We start from the raw sequence: 23,511 nt of genomic DNA on the forward strand, positions 1-23,511 counted from the left end.
AATAGAGAAACATGTGTGTACTTACTAATTTGCCTCTGTACCTCACGTGGCCGCTGCTCATATTTTGGGAAAAGGATCCCACATATGCTCCTCCAAGCAGCCTCTTTCCTTGCCCTGTTCGCATAGTTTGCATCCCATTGGTCCCAAATTTAGGGCCTTTCTTTGACCAGGATGAGAAGCATGTCCACATTTATTAATGAAGCCATGCTGCAGGAGACTTCGTGGAGGCGTGAGGCAGACTTCCGGGATGTCTCTCTGGCTTTTTCAGCTAATTAGCATGTCTAAGCTTCCTGATTGAGGGCTTGGTACATTTCCTGTCGCCTGCTGAACTCTTGCATATTTTAAGCAAGTCACACTGTTGGTCCGTGTGTAATCCGTATTTTTCTCGCACCCATAGACTTTCATTGGCATATTTTTTGTGCAATATGCTGACAAACGCAGAATGCTGTGATTTTCTATGCCCGTAAAATACGGATGCGTAATATATGCCAAATAGGAGCTGCCCCATAGAGAATCATTGGTCCGTGTGCAATGCGTAGTTAAAACTCTCTAGTGTGACGCCGGCCTTAAAGTGTAAGAAACACCACCACTTCTGATTGATTGGATGTGTAGGGTGAGATATGCCCATCCTGCCCCAATTACTCACAACTCTGCCCATTTTGGTGGAGCCACTCTAAACTGACTAGAAAATGCGAAAAGTTGCTAAATTTTTGATGCAATATTATGTCGCTCACAAGTTTTGCATCTTTTCAAATAACTTTATGACAGTTTCTTGCTTAAATGATTTGATGAATCGGGGCCATGGTATATATATTATATAGGTTTACTTACATTGATCAATATTTAAAGATTCATGTTTTCTGAAGACAAAAATATAATGTAAAAACAAAAATAAAGTAACTTCAGGTAAAAATTCCACATGAAAAAATAGTCAATCATAAAAAATAGATATTTATAGACTTACAAAACAACAGTAATAAAATGACAACAAACTACCATTAAAGAAAAAAAGATCCATAGATATAAAATTTGACGTCAATCCTTTTAAAATTAATATCTCGCTTCTAGACACAAAGATAGACAATGTACTTCACCTAATTGCTGTGTAATTGTGTATTTCTAGGATAAAAGAATTACCTCATTCTGACAAAAGCACTTTACATGATGCCCAAGTGATTGGTAAATTAAATGAAATTTGAGAAGCGTGATTCCTACCACAAAGTTTTTGACCCTATGATATTTGTAAGAGTAAAATCAATGCGAAATGTCATTAGTATTGAATGACTTCAGATCCAAGTATATCATGAAAATCATATTTGTTGAAGAGGGCAACAAAACCATGTGTTAGAAAAGTATGCAATGGAGGTATATGAACTTTCCCAGTAACAAGTTATAAAGTCTATAAAAAAAAATTGTGAATGTTGACGACATACAGTGGGTTTATCAGCTACCCTAATCACAAAAGGGCAGATAATAAGTTTTGTAATTTACAGTGTTTAACCAGGTCAAATGTTTTAAGTCGGACATATCACTTTATGTGGTAATAAGTCTGGAATGTTTCTGCAATCCCAGTGATTCTGAGAATGTTTATTGATACCTTGCATTTTATGGTAGTGGTAAATTTAGATTAATATCATTTGTGGTTATTTGTAAAAATATAAAAATATTGGCCATTTGATAAAAAAGTCTACAAATTCTTAATTTAATTTTTTTTTCTATGTCCGTAAAACAGATGCCTCACAACAAAGTTACCGTATTTTTTGGATTTTAAGACGCGCTTTTTTCCCCCAAAATTTGGGAAAATGGGGGTACGTCTTATAATGCGGATATGCCTTAAGGCCACAGTGGAGCACGTTCCCAGGGTTGCTGCTGGAGAAGGCCATAGACTGGGATGAGGGGGTGTCCAGATGTGCGGCAAGCCTCTGTGGGTGTTCGGTGCTGCGGGGGCTCTGACAACATTTTGTGAAAGGCCAGAGCCCCCGCAGTTACATGGTTTCCTATACAGTGGACTCTGGGAAAATGGCTGCGCAGATGGAGATCTCGGCACCAAGATCTCGGCAGATGACATTTCAGCACCGAACACCCGCTGTGGCACGCCGCACATCCGAACAACCCCTCATCCAAGCCTGCGGCCTGCAGCAATGCTCCACTCTTGCCATCTCCAGTAGCAACCCTGGGACCCCGCTTCACCGCAGCCACCACCCCGGGTAAGCAATAAGACTCATGGATTATAAGGCACACCATCATTTTAATAAAAAAAATATTTTCCTATTTTTCTCCTCAAAATTTAGGGTGCGTCTTATAATCCGCAAAATACGGTAATACATATCATATCACATATGTTTACTGTATGTCAGTGTCATTTTAAAAATGTCAAATTTTTTGTTAGAATATTAAAAGGCTTAAAAGTTTAAACAACAATTTTTTATTTTTTTTTCCATGAAATATATGAAACCTGTATTTAGAGACCACTTCAGTTTTTAAGTGACTTTGAAGCGGTTATACGTCAGAAAAACTCTAAATGATACCCCATTTTAAAAAACGGCATCCCTCTTGGTATTCAAAACTCCATAAATTAACTTTGTGAGCTCTTCACAGAAATTAAGGTAGTGAAAAAAGAGCTTTAAAAGTACATTTTTCTTCAAAAAAAAAGTTGCTTTATCTACAAATATTTCATTTTCACAATGGTTAAGAGGAAAAAACATCACTAAATTTGTTGCCAAGTATGTCAATACCCCGATATAGCCAGGGCGAATTGAGATACTACGAATTTGCAAATTGAGATACTGATTTGGCTTTTATCCTAAGTCATATTGCACGACTCCTTAAAGGGTTGATTATGACTTGTAGGATCGCTACTTCAAACAGGTGGCGCTATAGAGTTTAAGTCCTTTTTTTCTCTGAAGAGGCAATTTGCATATTAAATTTCCCAGAGAAGCATTGCACGGCAAATAAGCCTCCTTACCTTGACAAGCAGAGCTGGAATGTCACTCTCCATAAGGAGAAAAGTTAGACCTTAGACCCGATATAGCCAAAAACTACAGTTTAGGCACATGGCAGTACTAAGAAGGTAAGGAGCCTGTTATTTGACTATTGGAGCATGATACTGGAATTTCCGAGTGTGAATTTCTCTGCAATAAATTAAGGATGCCATATCATATTTGCAGAGTCCAAGAGATGCCAAAACAGGAGAACCCCCCACAAGTGACTCATTTTGTAAGCTACACCCATAAAGAAATTCATTTAGTGGAGTGTTGAGACACTTTAACCAACAGGTGCTTCACAGAATTTTATAACAGTGGGTTAGGAAATGAAACACTTTAAAAAATGAAAACATTTTTTTCCACAAAAATGTTGCCTTTGCATCAAATTTTGAATGCAAACTAGGGTCCACAAAGAAAAGGGTTGCATAATTTGTTGTGCATTTTCTCCTGAATATGTCAATACCCCATATGTTGTCAGAGAACGCAGAATGGAAGGAAAACTATTTAACTTTCAGAGCATAATTTTTGCTTGAATAGATTGTGGATGCCAGTAGTAGAGAAGAGGTATGATTCGTCAAACTCAATTTGACAGGTGGACCCGCCCCTATCAAAGTGTATCAAAGTGTGTAACCCCTCCCTGTCTGCCAGCTTTCCCTCCGTCTGGCTTGCCCTTTTGATACAGTTTGATATTGTTATCACAGTATTTGATACAGTGACTATTATCACAGTATTTGATTGTTTTTATATCCTATTAGATTTTCATTTTATATGCAGCTGCTGTGAGATTATTCTGTAATCAGGGCAGTGTGTTTTATTACCAATGAGCACATATAGTGCAAAATTGTGTGATTGTTTTTATATCCTATTAGATTTTCATATTATATGTAGTTGTTGTGAGCTTGCTTCTGTAATATGTATTTTAGAACCAGTGTTTCTGTCGGTCACACAAACAGAAGTGTCCATGCGAGACATACAGCAAATGGTCATCTCATTTTACACAGAGTAGCTCTCGTACTTCAAGTATGACCGTCTCATTACTTAAACACAAACAGATGTGTCTCTGCAAGAGATGCACCAAATGGTTAGGCAATCAACACAGCAGAAGAGATGTGGCGCTCATAAACTACAGCCAGAGTTTCACATGTTATTCAACACCATACATGACAACCAGCAAATGGTCACTAGACAATCAGAGTTTCTGCTGATACCAGACAGCTCCATACAGACAGAAAGGGCAATACACAACTGTGACCGAAGCAGCAAAAACAGATGCAGTATGTAAAAACAGAGCAGCTTAAAATATTTATTGGCATATGTAAAAAAACACATTATAAGACAGCTTTAACTAATTGCTAGCAGATGCTACCTAACAGTGTGAAGCTGACAGACAAGCACATTTTTGATTAAATTAATAATTTCTGACAACAACGGATTAAACTTGAAAATTTTGATGACACAAAATCTGATACGATTCTATCATTGCTCTGCAAGTCAGAAGTGAAACACTGTAAAAGCTTTTTGAATGGTAACCCGCGTGCTAAATGGTGTAATACATATATGCAATAATGACCGCATACACTACTATACATATCCTGGATGTGCAAGTTTTGATAACAATAAGAGTCACAATTCTTGTTCAGGAATGTCACAAATTCACGTGGAAAGATAATACTATCCGCACAAAACCCATAGCTATCAAAAAATATGCCCTTCTTATCATCGCAGAGTACGATCAATACCCAGTGGCGCCCAGCTTGACTCGACGGGTCTGTATTCACGATTTATGCCGCGGGTCTCTGAGTCACTCTTTCTTCTGGAAACAAATCACATGGAAACACACCGGCGAATTCTGTATAATTATCGGTCTTCACCACCGCTGTAAGCTGCAGACTGTCCATCATTACTTAATTAAAATCGTACAAGATCTCTCGCCTATATTAATTTCCAGAATGGTGTGGTTGACTGCAAAAACAATCATATTTATCGTGTGGGGTGTCGCTAGCGCAAAGCGGACTTCAGCACATAGGTTACCTGTTTTAATGAGCGAGAAATGGCCTCCAGGCTCTTTATCAGGCGATAAATCAAAAGCAAATAGAGTGAATCCAGCCATAAATTCTTCACGATCTATTGCCATGGCACAATCAGCCTTTTGCTTACCAGATATATGGGTAAGCGCCATATACTCTCTGATGGCTAAATCAACATTAAAATTAGGATTATAAGGTCTCGCGGGTATCTGTTGGCCATCCAGATATAAAGCCGCGTGGCTTACGTGGTAGTGGTGGAATTGCAAGGGGTTTTTCGCGTAAGAACCGCTGAACCCCTCATTATCTACAAAGCCCAATATAACAGTTTTTGGTATCTGGCCTAGGAAGAGGTTCTCGTGGTTCGTGATCCGTGTCCCTGCCGCGATGCTGTACACTTTCATGCATGTTCGGTCAATAGCATACTTGGCGGTTGCGGATAGGAGGGCCTGGCTGTGACCGATTCAGACTGCCGGAGATACCTGCACTCTTTTCACATAGAGAGCCGCTTGCGAAATTTGCACCTTCAGCGGCTCGGCTTCTGCGGACATGAGGCAGAAAGCATCCTTATTTTTTGTTAACTTAACCTTAAGGTCAAGTCCATTCAATATTAACTTTGGTTGATTAAGTATATCCCCAAAAATGGGTCCCAAGAGGTCGACGGGCTTTGAGTAGGAAGTTGCATTGGCTCTTTTGATCAACCCTGCATTTGCGCCATCCAAGCCCCGGTCATTATGATGGCCCGCAGTGTCTTTATAGAACAAATGAAAAAAGAACAAAAAGTGGAAACGCACTTACCCCAGTGGAGTTGAACATCACTTTATTAGGACATTTAAAAGCGAAAAGCAGGGAGGGATGATGTCAGCTGCGGACAACGGCCGTTTCGTGCTCAGCGGCACTTCAACGGGACCCGTTGAAGTGCCGCTGAGCACGAAACGGCCGTTGTCCGCAGCTGACATCATCCCTCCCTGCTTTTCGCTTTTAAATGTCCTAATAAAGTGATGTTCAACTCCACTGGGGTAAGTGCGTTTCCACTTTTTGTTCTTTTTTCATTTGGATTCTGCACCGTTTTTCTGGATTCGGCACCCCCGCACTAACATTGTGGAGGAGACGCACAGCCATCGCAACCATCAACAAGGTGCCTGTTGGTAAAAATTCATTACCTTGGGTTTAATGAAAAGAAGCAGTGCGGATGTGGATTTTCTTTTTCCATTTCTTTATAGAACAAACCGGCTGTAAATTGTGATGACAGTGTCTGCGAGCTGTAATTTAAAAGGGTCTCTATGTACGCTCTATAGCTGTAGAGATTGTCCAATTGTGAGATAAGTCGGTCTCCCAGAGTAATATTGACCTGGTTAAAAAGAGTGGCTAGAGGGTAGTTTATGAGCGCCACACGCGCGCCATCGGCTATAGCCGTATTATCTTGCTTGACGATGCGGCAATTTATGTATAGCAGCGTGTTGTTCAGGTCATAATAATAATCGCCGCTCCCAGATATGAAAAATTCCAACGGCCCATTGTCTGACAGTGCCGCAACCGGTTGTACTTCTACAAATAGAGATTTCTCTATACTTGTTTGTGTCAGCGGTATGTCAAAAATATCCAGTTCAGATTTTGCGCACTCTACAGAAGCGTCATGCAGGAAAACCATGATAATTGATTAGAAGATGTCGTCCACAGAGCCTCTTACTCATTTCTGACGGGGGCGTCTCTTGGTTGTAGTTTTATTCATGAGCATCGGGGGTAAAGGCGGACAAGCACTTCTCTTTCTTTTTTGTGATTTTTTTAGCGACACAAATTATCCCAGAACCATCTTGCTGAAGTTGTGTATTTATCCTATTCATAAGGGCCGCTGAGGCAGTAGTGACCGCGTCTTTAGCAATGTTTCTGACAGCCGTCTTCACGTGCGGTTTTACTAATTCTAAGCCTTTTCTGAAAAGTGGTACAGCGCGGCGAAATAAGCCTTTAAATATCCCGGCCAGACCAGAACCATACATGTACTCACTCCCGCTGAACCCCTCTAGCCCGTGCCCCGACTGGGCAGTATAGTAGCGGGCATAAATAGCGGGATCTCCATACACCCTTTGAGACACCATTTTATCGTGTCAATACTGTCGCGGTCTTATATGTAATCGCACAATACTTTTTCCGTACTTGAATTTAACCGGTGTGCCCTGGTCTGATAAGATAGAGATTGTCACAGAATCAAAATGCTGCTTGCATAATGGCACGTAATCAGGTCTTGTGTACTGAAGGGTGATAATCTCACCGCTCTTGCCGGTTACCCGAGCGGCTTTCAGAAGTTGGACATAGCTGTCCCCCACAAGCTGATGCTGTATTATATCTGAGTACACAAACAATGTATAAAATCCATCTTTTATATCTGCATAAATCTTCTTCCGATCAACTGGGCTATTATCTACAGAAGCCTCGATATATGGTTGGAGGCCTAAAATGTGCGCCAATTTGTGATCGGGGGCAAAATGTATTGATGGCGAATCCGATAGGGTGACGCTCCTCTTCACATCATCGTAACGCAGCCTAAAACCATCGCTGGATATCTTCAAAATATCAATTCTCTCATTAATCGCGCGTATGAGGTCCGCGATTGTTGAATAAAACCCCGACTTTACGTAATATTCCTTTAGCACATCGCCACATTTTCCTATATAGAAATTCCTGTCATTCTGTTCAAATGTGTACCACATATGCGGATATTGAATTTCCGTTAGCGCAACTTCGTACGGGCATCCGAGATGAACCGGCTTAGATAATTTATTGGTATACTCTGCAATTGTATTTTCTGGAAAAATATCGCTAGACGCATTTGAAGCTAGTGTTATAAAGAACGAGCCAGCTTCCATGGTTATATATCTGTGAACTCCGAAGCCGGGATCCAACTATTGAATTTTTCAGGGTACCCCAGCCATTTGACAAAGCACTGACTCACACCCCTGACACGTTTTTTTCTCAAAATCTTTTCTACTCTGTAGACACGGTTCTCATCCATGGGTATTTTTTGCAGCTCTTCCTTATAAAATGACCCCTCTACAGCGTCGCCGGCTAAATCACTAATTTTATAAAGAGGTTTATGAAATTTACTGGAGACGGTGGTAATTAAAAAAATCTCTTCGCTGTACGATTTTTTATAGCCCTTGCAGAATGTTCCCTTATAGCGAGATATTCTGACATGATCTCCAATTTTTAAAGTCGGTTTAATAGGTTTATTAGTAATAGTTGAAGTGTAAATATTGCGCCAGATCTGCATCACGTTTTCCGCACTCACTTCAGCCGGGCTACAGCGTATAGCAGAGTGATAAGTATGATTGTAGCTATGCACCAAATCCGGTAAATTATCAATGTACCTAAAGGTATTATGCTTCGTAAGATAGCGCCACATACCGGCTTTTAATGTGCGATTAAAGCGTTCCACCATAGCGGCCTTTACGGTATTGTTGGTAAAAAAGTGGTGAATATTATGCATATTACATAGTTGTTTGAGTGATGAATTTATAAATTCTTTGCTGCGATCCATCTGCAATTTCCTCGGTATGCGCTTATCATTTTGAAATATTAATTCGAATGATCTGGCTACAGACGCCCCAGTCTTGTTTGATAAGGCAGCGCACCATGCGTATCTCGATAAAGTATCAATCACTGTCAGGATGTATCTTACATTATCATTTTCCCTTGAATAGTCAATTAAACTTACGAGATCCGCTTGCCACTGCGCATCAATGTCCGAGACGTATATTTTATTTGTCAAAAAGCGCTTTCTAGCAGGTTTGTGTAGTGTGTAGACATCTTGTTTATTCAGCCAGTCAATCACATCAGATTTCTTAATTCCACGGTCTCCTGTTTCTAAATAATTTGTCAATTCCGCTGAATGATCCGGGGGCCTTAGGTGTGAAATATTGTTTCTCTAATATTTCATCATAGGAATTAGAAGCCATGATTGAATAAATGATTGTGTGTCATTGATCAACAGCCGCTTGCCTCTTTCAGAAACTCAATTGTATAAAATTTCAGGTTTTAATCTGGCTATATCATGATTGAGTTAATACATGCAATAATTGTCTGTATGGGTGTGTTCTGGGTGTTAACAGAAGGCTTGTGGAGGGGCGTAACTGGGTGTGTTTCTGGGTGCTAACAGAAGGCTTGTTTTCTGACAGTCAGAATAAATTCAGCTGCCTGTAGCATTGCAGTACAACACACAGCCACAAAAGTCAGCCCAGACTAATCTCAGAGCTATTCTAAATGTAAGTATATACAGAGCGCCGCATTATTCTATTTTGTCTTATTATTCGCAAATGCTTAATTATATTTAACTATGCATCTCTAAAACCATAATTAAAGTTGTTATTTGTTTTAATAATTTAGTATTATATTGGTGGTTAGCGGCATTATTTGTTTTAATAATTTAACCGTATATTTATTATGACATAATTTGTGTAATACAATAGTTAATAGCTGTTAATACATCCTAACTAGCGTATTCACCACTTGAGGTATTTAACTGTGTATAAAGACTTATTACCTATGTTTTGCTTAACATAGACATATTTATACAGTAGGCGCAAATTTAGTTGTGCTGTATAATATAGTTTTACTGTATAACCAGTATTTATGGTGTAAAATTAATATAGAAAGACTTATCCGTATTACATATGTTTTGCTTAGTATAAACATATTTATACAGTAGGCGCAAATTTAGTTGTGCTGTATAATATAGTTTTACTGTATAACCAGTATTTATGGTGTAAAATTAATATAGAAAGACTTATCCGTATTACCTATGTTTTGCTTAGTATAAACATATTTATGCAGTAGGCGCAAATTTAGTTGTTGTGGTGTATAAAATGTGTATGTCTGTGGTGTAGAATTAATATAGATAGCACAAAAAATGTACACACTTAATTTATTTTAGATAGAATCCCAAAATTTTTTTGATTTTTCCCCCCTAGTTGAGGATTCGCTATTAGGTATCTTTCAAGCTTTATATGAATACAACTGCTAGTGTGCCATTCTAAGTAAGGGCTGTTTTGTATATTATTTTTATATTGTTTTATTCTTTCTTGCTTAAGATGAACTTATGAGGGCCCTCCCCGATTAAGTTTTAACAGACTTCAGTTTGCCTGCTCTGGAGTGTGATACACCGGGAGTGGAGTATAGTAACACTAATGAAGCGGGCGCCGCGGTATGGGATTTGGCGCAAGACATCATAGGTGCACTGTGTGTCTGCGTGTGTGTGTGTGTGTATATATATATATCTTTTAAGTATTTAGACGTGTAAATATATATTAATTCTTTACAGATGTCGACCTGATTCCAGAGCCAATTACCTCGGAACACAATCAGACGGTCGCTGAAGACCTGCTGTACCAGACCCCCACACCGAGAAACAGTCCGGTTTCTAGAAGCCCTAAAAACCAACAATTGGCCGCGAGCAAGAAAGGAAAAGGTAGCAATCGTTTGAAAGTGTGTTTTTGCACAAACGGTCTGAGAAAATCCCACTCGCCTCTACTAAGCCCTATATCTTTATTTATAGCTTGTAAAGTGAAGCCTAGGAGAATTGTAAATGTAATGGCTTGCGCTGTACTGTATGTCACGGCCATATAAATAAATTTGATGCCCATCTTTGTTACATGCGGCGGTATGTAGCACAGGATGAGTCAGACTGTTATATCTTTTATGATTTTGAATGTATGCAGGAGACAGGCACGCACATACCGAATTACATTTATGCTACAACGCTGTATAGTCACCCCTCCTGGGAGTTTGAGGGGGATACCTGTACACATGACTTTGTACAGTTCTTTACAAGCGGTAAATTTTCAGATCACACATTTATTGCCCACAATGGTGGAAGATACGACTCATACTTTATTGTTAAGGAACTGATTTCTGAAAAACTACAGGTAAAGTTGATAACCCAAGGCGGCCGTCTCTTGTGTGTGACACTACCCGATTTGTCTATAAGGTTCATAGACTCTCTAAATTTCATCCCCATGAAACTCAGTAAATTACCACAGGCCATGGGCTTTTCAGGCGGGAAACGACATTTTCCACACTATTTTAATACCAGAGAAAACCAAAACTATGTAGGCCCCATACCTGATGTAAAATATTATGGGGTGGAGTACATGTCACCTGGTGAGAAGGTAGAGTTCCTGCAGTGGTATGAGACACAGGTAAATACAACTTTTGACTTCAAGGCTGAGCTAAAATCTTATTGCAAACAGGATGTTGAAATTTTGAGACACGCCTGCGAGATCTATAGAGAGCGTATTATGCAAATGACACAGAAAAATGTCAAAAAATACTGTAAGCGTCAAAAGCAAACAATTGTAGTGAGCAGATGTGTTGATCCTTTTCAGCTCATCACCCTGGCCTCAGTGTGTATGGCAATGTACCGGTTTAAATTTCTTCCAAAAAAGACCATCGCCATTTTGCCAGGTGATAATTATCACAAGGCAAAAAAATGCTACTCGTCACCCACTATACAATGGATCATGTATGTAGCGCACTCCGAGAACATCGACATCTGACATGCTTTGAGAGGCGGTGAAAAACAAGTCGGGAAATATTTTCTAGATGGCTATGCTTATGTTAGCGGCCAACACATAGCCTTTGAATTTCAGGGGTGTTTTTACCACGGATGTCCCGTGTGCTATAATGAAAATGACACGAATAAGGTCACAAACACATCCTATGGCCAATTATATTACACCTTTCTAGCTAAAAAGCGCTACTTACAGGTACACAATAAGGGTGATGTGGGAGCATGAGTGGAATGAAATGGTGGAAAATGATTCTAACCTTCAAACATTTCTCCACCAGATGGAATTTCCCCTTCCTTTAGACCCCCGTGATGTGCTTTATGGCGGCCGAACTAACGCCATTAAGCTCTATCACCAACTGGAAGAAGGGGAGACTTTACATTACTACAATTTCACCAGTCTGTACCCCTTTGTAAACAAAACTAAAACATACTCTGTAGGCCATCCAGACATCATCTATGACAATTTTGGATTCATTAAAAAATACTTTGGCATTGCTAAAGTCAAGGCCTACCCGCCGAGAGATTTATTTTTTCCAATTCTACCGGTAAAACTCAACAAAAAATTAATGTTTCCCCTTTGCTACACATGCGCTGTAAATTCCCAGGCAGATATTTGTGCTCATAGTGATGAAGAATGTGCACTGACAGGCACCTGGTGCACTATAGAGCTTGAGATGGCGATAGAAAAAGGGTATCGGATCGCGCACATCTATGAAATATGGCATTTTCCTAAAACCACTGATGATCTGTTTGCTCCCTACATTAAATTACATCTTAGGGAAAAGCAGGAAGCCTCTGGTTACCCTAGCTGGTGCACTGATGATGACAAGAAAAGGCAGTACATTGACTCTTTTCTTGAAAAAGAAGGTGTCCAATTACGGCCTGAAAATATAGCTGTCAATCCTGCTAAGAGACAGATCTCCAAGCTTTTCTTAAATTCTTTATGGGGTAAGTTTGCTCAGAGATCTAATCTATCATGTACCAGCATTGTTAGGGACCCAGATGAGCTTTTTAAGTATTTGTTCCTGCCTTACTATGACATCTCGATGTTACATTTCCTTGATGATGACACCGCAACCATTAACTGGAAATACGCAAAAGGCCACCACACCGTCAACAAAAACACAAACATTTTTATAGCGTGTTTTACAACAGCGTATGCCCGGCTAGAGCTCTATTCGCTGCTGGACCGGCTGCAGGAGAGGTGCCTTTATCACGACACAGATTCTGTTATTTTTGTACAGAGAGATGGTGAGTGGCAGCCGCTTTTAGGCGACTACCTGGGGGAACTGACCAGTGAAATACCCGATGGTACACACATCACAGAATTTGTATCCGCGGGGCCCAAAACTTACTGATACAAACTCAACACCGGTAAAACTGTCTTAAAAGTTAAGGGGATAACACTAAATGTCGGTAACTCTCAATCTATTAATTTCAACAGTCTAAAAGATCTAGTTCTGGACTACCCGCACAATTCTGACACAGATACACAGAAACGTATTGTCGTACAGCAGCCATCCATTGTGAGAAATAAAAAGTACTGGGAGATTGAAACAAGGCCATTACGCAAAACACAAAAGTGTGTTTACACAAAGCGGCAACTAATTGACGATTTCACCACCATGCCATTTGGGTATTAGTCGAGTATTGTGCTGATGGATACACATCTGCAACACCCATTCTCATGCATTCTAGCAGGACCGTCTAATTCTGGAAAGAGCTATTTTGTAAAACAATTGCTATATAATATTGAAACTAATTTTTCTCAGAAACCTGATAATATTGTCTGGTTTTATTCGTGTTGGCAAAAACTATATGATGAAATCTCTCTCTCTTTTCCCAACACCAGATTTGTGGAGGGTCTGCCGAATACATTTGTAGATGATGAATTATTCCCGCCGGAGAAGGTGAATTTGGCTATTGTTGATGATCTCATGGAGAGTGCTAGTGAAAATTGTGAGATAGAAAAAGCCTTTACCAAGTATGTGCACCACAGAAATCTCAGCATTTTCTACCTGGTACAAAACATATTTTGTCAGGGTAAGAAAAGCCGCACGATAAATTTAAACACAAAATACTTGGTGCTTTTTAATAACCCCCGAGATAAATTACAAATTTTAACTTTAGCTCGTCAGATGTATCCGGGAAAAACACTTTTTTCTAGAAGCTTTTGAGGATGCCACACAGGAGCCTTATGGGTATTTGCTTGTAGATTTAAGAGCTAATACCCCTGAGGATCTTCACTTAAGGACTGGATTGTTTCCACCAGCGTTGCCTGCTGTCTATGTTCAAAAGAAAAACACTTCTAAAAAGTGAGTTTTATGTGGAATCAGACATTCTACGCTGTGTGCGTTGTGATGTAAAGATGTCTGAGAGACTCCAGCGTAACTGGGCTCTCTTAAAAACTCTGGTGAAAGCAACCCCCGCTGTCAGAAAGTCTATTTTGCGCAATGCAAGCAATGATTTAATTACAGCCATAGGCGAGATTGCTTTAAACATCTTAAAAGGCAGGATTCCGCTGAAAGAGCATCAAAAAGGCATATTAAAGAAGTGGCGTAAGGCTATAAGAACCCTGAGCGACAGATCTCAGCCCATAAAGAAAAAGAAGCGTCTACTAAAGCAGGCCGGCGGGTTTATTGGCCCTCTTTTAGCTTTTGCAATTCCAATAATAACAAGCCTGCTCACAGGAAAATAATGGAGCATACAGAGAAAATGTATCTAGTGCCCAAACAGGAGCTAGACAAACTAAGACCCGGTACTACAGATAACATACGCGACAGTGTTATTCGTCGCCTTGATGGTGAAATTAGCGGCATTTTACAACGTCGTGACATTCCCGATGATGTGAAAATTAAAATGTATAGCTCCGTGCTACAGCGCTACTTGGTACATACGAGGCACAGCTCAAAAGAAGTAACGGCTTTAAATCTCATTAGCACTCCTGATCCTGATCAGCAACAATTGTCAAATACCGACTCTGATAAAAATCAAGAGGTCGCTGAAATTGTCAGCCATATAAACCAAAGATATAAAAAGAATGCTGAATTTTTACTAAACAGGTTACTTCAGAATAAAAATGTTACAGCCTCGAATAATAAAGCTGAATTTATTTTCAAAGGATCCGTAATACCCGGGTCCAACTTACTGGATTTGGTACGTAGTACAACACAGAGTCATGCTCTGACCAGCAGAAATTTACCTCCGGGTTGGGATTCATTTATGCAGGCTATGGCCGAGCTAAATATACCGTCTACAGTTGTGGGTAATCCCACTACTAGGAAGCTTTTAGATGAATTAAAAATTTCCAGCAGTGAGACACGCGCTGTAACTACACCACAGAAGCTAGCCCCGACGCCCCATACAATTCAATCTTTACATTCCCCGTCATTAGGTACCACGCGAGGAACTCTGCTACCTAAAAAAAGGTCTCTACCGATACTACAAACCATGTGGCTCACGATGTAAAGAATGTACTGGATAAATGCTGTACTTGGCTTGTAACACTATATTATTTATTTTTGTAAGAAGTGTAATGATGTATGTTCATTGTACTTGTGATACTATTTACTTATTTATTTTGAAAGAAGTGTGTTGGTGCATGTTCATTGTACTATTTAATGTTTTTGCTTTTATACTCTGTAATAATTTTTACATTATTGAAATGTCTTTGAGATGTATTTATTTTACAACAATAAAATCTTTTAAACTTTTTTTAAACTTTTTCAATATCGTGTCTTTGCTTTTTTATAAACGTATAAAACACACCGCTTCATACTTGCGGGTGTTGTAATATGGCCATATACATAATGTGCCCATATAATGACCCTGGTGTTATAAACCAAGTGTAAAAATGAGAATCCAGTATCAAATAAATACACGACTAGGATATAAAATTATATAAATGGCATGGTGTGTTATAAAACACAATTTTGCACTATATGTATTCAATGGGAATAAAATACAATGAGACTAGTGTTATAAACCACGTGTAAAATGAGAATCCCAGTATCAAATAAATACACGACTAGGATATAAATTATATAATTGGCATGGTGTGTTATAAAACACAATTTTGCACTATATGTGCTGATTGGTAATAAAACACACTGCCCTGATTACAGAATAATCTCACAGCAGCTACATATAAAATGAAAATCTAATAGGATATAAAAACAAATCAAATACTGTGATAATAGTCACTGTATCAAATACTGTGATAACAATATCAAACTGTATCAAAAGGGCAAGCCAGATGGAGGGAAAGCTGGCAGACAGGGAGGGGTTACAAACTTTGATACACTTTGATAGGGGCGGGTCCACCTGTCAAATTGAGTTTGACGAATCATACCTCTTCTCTACTACTGATGCCATTTCAAATCTGAAAACCTGCTGAAATGACAAAACAGTTGAAACCCCCCCCCACAAGTGACCTTAATTTGGAAACTACAGTCCTCAAAGAATTCAACTAGTGATGTATGGAGAATTTAGAACCACAGATGATTAAAAAAATGTAGCAGAGCACCTGATAAATCGAAGCAGCAGAAAATCACCACAAGTGACCCCATTTGGGAAACTACATTCCTCAAGAAATTAATCCACAAAGCGGGGTGTCCGCTACCATTCATGTGGACACTAACTGCAGTTTAGGTACACTGTGAGACTGAAAAGAGAAGAGGACATTGGAATTTAGGAGAGTAAATTTACTTGGAATTTTTTTTTAAGGTGATCAATGTCACTTTTCCATAGCCTTTGTGCTACTACTGACATAAAACCCCCTATATTTCTACTGACAGATGACAGATCTGAGTGTGGGCTTGTTTTTTTTGTGGAATTGAAGCTTTTATTGATATCTGGTGTTCTATGATGATGATGAGCACTTACATCGTTGTTTCTAATTCGGCGAAACATGGAATTCAGAGAAGAATACATTTACTGTAATGACATAGTTACTAATAACTCCGTCTGGTGTCTGTTCCGACAGTGCCCATCATTTTAGAGGGGCACAAAAGTGTGGTCAATTGTGCTTTTGTGCATACGAAAAAATATGGGACACGCTAGCTGGAGTCTAAAGTAACTCAATCTGTCTCAATATAGCGAATGGTTCTGTTGCGGGTTTCTTTTGAATACAGTTTTTCTGAGATTTAGATGTCAACCCCAATGTAAGTGCTCATGGCAGAGCACAGGACAATGTAAACCAATCTTTTTTTTTTTTTTGGAGACGGAATGAACAACAAATCAATAGCAGGTCAAGAATTGTTTTAATTTTTTTAAGCCATTCACTGCGGTATAAGTGATAAGACAGCTTTATTGTTCGGGGCAGTATGACTCGAGCAATATCACATGTATACAGTTGTAGTTTTTTATATTTAGCTACATTTAAACACCACATTTTGAGAGTTATAATCTTTCCATTTTTATAACTGACAGAGTTGTATGAAGGCTTGTTTTGCTTTTTGGGGGAGGATGCGTTGAAGTCTTTATTGGTACCACTTTGAGGTACATAGCATGTTTTGATCGCTTTCTATTCCTATTATTGGGAGGAGGAATGAATAAGAAATGGCAATTCAAGATCAGCTTTTTTTATTTATGCTGTACGCAATGCAATAAGCATGTTAAAAAAGCTATAGTCTTTGCATCAAGTACAATTACAGTGATACCACATTTTTATAGGCTTTTTATGCTGGGAAACGTTTGTACACCAAGAACAATTTTGTAGGAATTTTTTTTTATGTATTGCTATATTCCGAGAGCCATAATTTTTTTACTTTTCCATTTTTTAATTAGACCCTCTTGGAAACGTGAACATTTGACAGTGTGATCACTGGTCTAATGCCCTGCAATTAGTGTTGAGCATTCCGATACCGCAAGTATCGGGTATCAGCCGATACTTGCGGGTATCGGAATTCCGATACCGAGATCCGATACTTTTGTGATATCGGGAATCGGTATCGGGATTAATAGCAATGTGTAAAATAAAGAATTAAAATAAAAAATATTGCTATACTCACCTCTCCAACGCAGCCTGCACCTCACCGAGGGAACCAGCAGCCTTCTTTGCTTAAAATGCGCGCGTTTACTGCCTTCCGTGACGTCATGGCTTCTGATTGGTCACGTGCCGCCCATGTGACCGCGACGCGACCAATCACAACAAGCCGTGACGTAATTTCAGGTCCTGAATGCCTAATTCCAGGCATTCAGGATTTGAAAATTACGTCACGGCTTGTGATTGGTCGCGTGCCGCCCATGTGACCACGACGCGACCAATCACAACAAGCCGTGACGTAATTTCAGGTCCTGAATGCCTAATTCCAGGCATTCAGGATTTGAAAATTACGTCACGGCTTGTGACTGGTCGCGTGCCGCCCATGTGACCGCGACGCGACGAATCACAAGCCGTGACGTAATTTTCAAATCCTGAATGCCTAGAATTAGGCATTCAGGACCTGAAAATTACGTCACGGCTTGTTGTGATTGGTCACGTCGCGGTCACATGGGCGGCACGCGACCAATCACAAGCCGTGACGTAATTTTCAAATCCTGAATGCCTAGAATTAGGCATTCAGGACCTGAAATTACGTCACGGCTTGTTGTGATTGGTCGCGTCGCCGTCACATGGGCGGCACGCGACCAATCAGAAGCCGTGACATCACGGAAGGCAGTAAACGCGCGCATTTTAAGCAAAGAAGGCTGCCGGTTCCCTCGGTAAGGTGCAGGCTGCGTCGGAGAGGTGAGTATAGCAATATTTTTTATTTTAATTCTTTATTTTACACAGTAATATGGATCCCAGGGCCTGAAGGAGAGTTTCCTCTCCTTCAGACCCTGGGAACCATCAGGGATACCGTCCGATACTTGAGTCCCATTGACTTGTATTGGTATCGGGTATCGGTATCGGATTAGATCCGATACTTTGCCGGTATCGGCCGATACTTTCCGATACCGATACTTTCAAGTATCGGACGGTATCGCTCAACACTACCTGCAATACTTATGTTTAATACAATGCAATACATATCAGCGTCAATGACAATACACTTGTTACACCCTGCTAATGGCAGGACCTAATAGGCTCCCAGACCGACTCAGATGTCATTCTTTCACCTTTGGTTGCCACAACCTTTAGCACCCAGTGAACGAATCACAGGAGGGCAAATTATAAGAGAGAGGGAGACCTCCCTCTCTCTCACAACCCTCGGGTACCATGATCACTATTAGGGCTCATACAAAAATGCGAGAAACTTGGATGAGTCTCGCACGTCAATACCCAGCATTGCACCCGCCACTCAGGAGCGGAGCATGCACCCCGTAGCAATACATGCAGCCGCAAGCTCCGCTCCTGAGTGCCGGGTGCAATGCTGGGTATTGAAGTGCGAAACTCATCCAAGTTTCTTGCATGTAAATATGAGCCCTTTGTCACAAAATCGAGAGGGTTAAACAGCCAGGAGCAGTGATGGCACCGACTTTTTGTTGTTAATGCAGAAACTTGGCTTTCAGTGAAGCCTAGCTCCAGGCAGTGAACATGAGAGCACAAATCCTGCACCTGCAAAACCGCCGTGATGTAACTGTACATCACAATTCAGGAACACTTTTATCGTTATAGGAAATAGAAATATGCAAGCTTTCAAAGTGTTGTGACAATATTTATTTGTATTACATTGCAGAATGCATAAAAATAACCTTCACAGAAGGTTATTAAAAAGGTAGATTTCATTAACCCATTACTTGCCAAATTAGCAATTTTCATATTTTTTTTTAACCCCTTTCTGTCATTAGACGTACTATTCCGTTCATGTGGGGTGGGCCCTACTGCCCAAGGATGGAATAGTACGTCATGCCCTTTAACCCCTTAAGCCCCGAGGGTGGTTTGCACGTTAATGACCGGGCCAATTTTTACAATTCTGACCACTGTCCCTTTATGAGGTTATAACTCTGGAACGCTTCAACGGATCTTGGCGATTCTGACATTGTTTTCTCGTGACATATTGTACTTCATGTTAGTGGTAAAATTTCTTCGATATAACTTGCGTTTATTTGTGAAAAAAACGAATATTTGGCGAAAATTTTGAAAATGTCGCAATTTTCCAACTTTGAATTTTTATGCCCTTAAATCACAGACATATGTCACACAAAATACTTAATAAATAACATTTCCCACATGTCTACTTTACATCAGCACAATTTTGGAACCAAAATTTTTTTTTGTGACGGAGTTATAAGGGTTAAAAGTTGACCAGCAATTTCTCATTTTTACAACACCATTTTTTTTTAGGGACCACATCTCATTTGAAGTCATTTTGACGGGTCTATATGATAGAAAATACCCAAGTTTGACACCATTCTAAAAACTGCACTCCTCAAGGTACTCAAAACCACTTTCAAGAAGTTTATTAACCCTTCAGGTGTTTCACAGGAATTTTTGGAATGTTTAAATAAAAATGAACATTTAACTTTTTTTCACACAAAATTTATTTCAGCTCCAATTTGTTTTATTTTACCAAGGGTAACAGGAGAAAATAGACCCCAAAAGTTGTTGTACAATTTGTCCTGAGTACGCTGATACCCCATATGTGGGGGTAAACAACAGTTTGGGCGCATGGCAGAGCTTGGAAGCAAAGGAGCGCCATTTGACTTTTCAATGCAAAATTGACTGGAATTGAGATGGGACGCCATGTTGCATTTGGAGAGCCCCTGATGTGCCTAAACATTGAAACCCCCCACAAGTGACACCATTTTGGAAAGTAGACCCCCTAAGGAACTTATCTAGATGTGTGGTGAGCACTTTTACCCAACAAGTGCTTTACAGAAGTTTATAATGCAGAGCCGTAAAAATAAAAAATCATATTTTTTCACAAAAATTATCTTTTCACCCCCAATTTTTTATTTTCCCAAGGGTGAGAGAAGAAATTGGACCCCAAAAATTGTTGTGCAATTTGTCCTGAGTACGCTGATACCCCATATGTGGGTGTAAACCATTGTTTGGGCGCAGGGCAGAGCTCGGAAGGGAAGGAGCGCCATTTGACTTTTCAATGCAAAATTGACTGGAATTGAGATGGGACGCCATGTTGCATTTAGAGAGCCCTTGATGTGCCTAAACATTGAAACCCCTAACAAGTGACACCATTTTGGAAAGTAGACCCCCTAAGGAACTTATCTAGATGTGTGGTGAGCACTTTGACCCAACAAGTGCTTTACAGAAGTTTATAATGCAGAGCCGTAAAAATAAAAAATCATTTTTTCACAAAAATGATCTTTTCACCCCCAATTTTTTATTTTTCCAAGGGTAAGAGAAGAAATTGGACCGCAAAAATTGTTGTGCAATTTGTCCTGAGTACACTGATACCCCATATGTGGGTGTAAACCATTGTTTGGGCGCAGGGCAGAGCTCAGAAGGGAAGGAGCGCCATTTGACTTTTCAATGCAAAATTGACTGGAATTGAGATGGGACGCCATGTTGCGTTTGGAGAGCCCCTAATGTGCCTAAACATTGAAACCCCCCACGAGTGACACCATTTTGGAAAGTAGACCCCTTAAGGAACTTATCTAGATGTGTGTTGAGCACTTTGACCCAACAAGTACTTCACAGAAGTTTATAATGCAGAGCCGTAAAAATAAAAAATCATATTTTTTCACAAAAATGATCTTTTCACCCCCATTTTTTTATTTCCCCAAGGGTAAGAGAAGAAATTAGACCGCAAAAGTTGTTGTGCAATTTGTCCTGAGTACGACGATACCCCATATGTGGGTGTAAACCATTGTTTGGGCGCATAGCAGAGCTCAGAAGGGAAGAAGCGCTATTTTACTTTTCAATGCAAAATTGACTGGAATTAAGATGGGATGCCATGTTGCGTTTGGAGAGCCCCTGATGTGCCTAAACATTAAACCCCCCCACAAGTGACACCATTTTGGAAAGTAGACCCCCTAAGGAACTTATCTAGATGTGTTTTGAGAGCTTTGAACCCCCAAGTGTTTCACTACAGTTTATAACGCAGAGCCGTGAAAATAAAAATTATTTTTTTTTTTCACAAAAATTATTTTTTAGCCCCCAGTTTTGTATTTTCACAAGGGTATCAGGATAAATTGGACCCCAAAAGTTGTTGTCCAATTTGTCTGGAGTACGCTGATACCCCATTTGTGGGGAGGGACCACTGTTTGGGCGCATGACAGAGCTCGGAAGGGAAGGAGCGCCATTTGGAATGCAGACTTAAATGGATTGGTCTGCAGGCGTCACGTTGCATTTGCAGAGCCCCTGATGTACCCAAATAGTACAAACCCCCCACAAGTGACCCCATATTGGAAACTAGACCTCCCAAGGAACTTATCTAGATGTGTTGTGAGAACTTTGAACCCCCAAGTGTTTCAATACAGTTTATAACGCAGAGCCGTGAAAATAAAAATTATTTTTCTTTTTCACAAAAATGATTTTTTAGCCCCCAGTTTTGTATTTTCACAAGGGTATCAGGATAAATTGGACCCTAAAAGTTGTTGTCCAATTTGTCCTGAGTACGCTGATACCCCCTATGTGGGGGGGAACCACTGTTTGGGCGCATGACAGAGCTCGGAAGGGAAGGAGCGCCATTTGGAATGCAGACTTAAATGGATTGGTCTGCAGGCGTCACGTTGCATTTGCAGAGCCCCTGATGTACCCAAATAGTACAAACCCCCCCACAAGTGACCCCATATTGGAAACTAGACCTCCCAAGGAACTTATCTAGATGTGTTGTGAGAACTTTGAACCCCCAAGTGTTTCACTACAGTTTACAACGCAGAGCCGTGAAAATAAAACATATTTTTTTTCCCACAAAAATGATTTTTAGCCCCCCAAATTTTTATTTTCCCAAGGATAAAAAGAGAACTTGGACCCCAGAAGTTGTTGTTCAATTTGTCCCTAGTACGCTGATACCCCATATGTTGGGGTAAACCCCTTTTTGGACGCACGGGAGAGCTCGGAAGGGAAGGAGCACTGTTTTACTTTTTCAACGCAGAATTGGCTGGAATTGAGATTGGACGCCATGTCGCGTTTGGAGAGCCCCTGATGTGCCTGAACAGTGGAAACTCCCCAATTCTACCTGAAACCCTACCCCTAACCGTTTACTGAACATTTTCTGACAGTCATAAGTGCCACGTATATAAGTGCCACGTATATAAGTGCCATGTATATAAGTGCCACGTATATAAGTGCCACGTATATAAGTGCCACGTATTTAAGTGCCACGTATTTAAGTGCCACGTATTTAAGTGCCACGATATTTCAGTGCCACAATATTTCAGTGCCACGTATTTCAGTGCCACGTATTTCAGTGCCACGTATTTCAGTGCCACGTATTTCAGGCACTGAAAAATACGTGGCACGTAAATACTTCAGTGCCACGATATTTCAGTGCCACGATATTTCAGTGCCACGTATTTCAGTGCCACGTATTTCAGGCACTGAAAAATACGTGGCACGTAAATACGTGGCACGTAAATACGTGGCACTTAAATACGTGGCACTTAAATACGTGGCACTTAAATACGTGGCACTTATATACGTGGCCACTGAAATATCGTGGCACTTATATACGTATATACGTATATAAACGTATATTTCAGTGCCACGTATTTCAGTGCCACGTATTTCAGGTTAGGGGTAGGGTTAGGGGTAGGGTTAGGGTTTTTTTTTTGTTTTCTTGTGTTTTTCTATAAAAACGCATGCGTTTTACCGCGTTTACATGCATTTTTTCACACATGCGGTTTTTTTAAAAAACGCATGCAGATAAAAACGCAAGTGTGAAACCAGACTAAAAGACGCTTTTTATAGCAAAAAAGTTTTTGCGTCTCCACATTTTGAGACCTATAATTTTTCCACATTTTGGTCCACAGAGTCATGTGAGGTCTTGTTTTTTGCGGGACGAGTTGACGTTTTTATTGGTAACATTTTCGGACACGTGACCATTTTTTATCA

The sequence above is a fragment of the Ranitomeya variabilis genome, chromosome 6 (assembly GCF_051348905.1).
Source record: "Ranitomeya variabilis isolate aRanVar5 chromosome 6, aRanVar5.hap1, whole genome shotgun sequence".
Taxonomy (NCBI): domain Eukaryota; kingdom Metazoa; phylum Chordata; class Amphibia; order Anura; family Dendrobatidae; genus Ranitomeya; species Ranitomeya variabilis.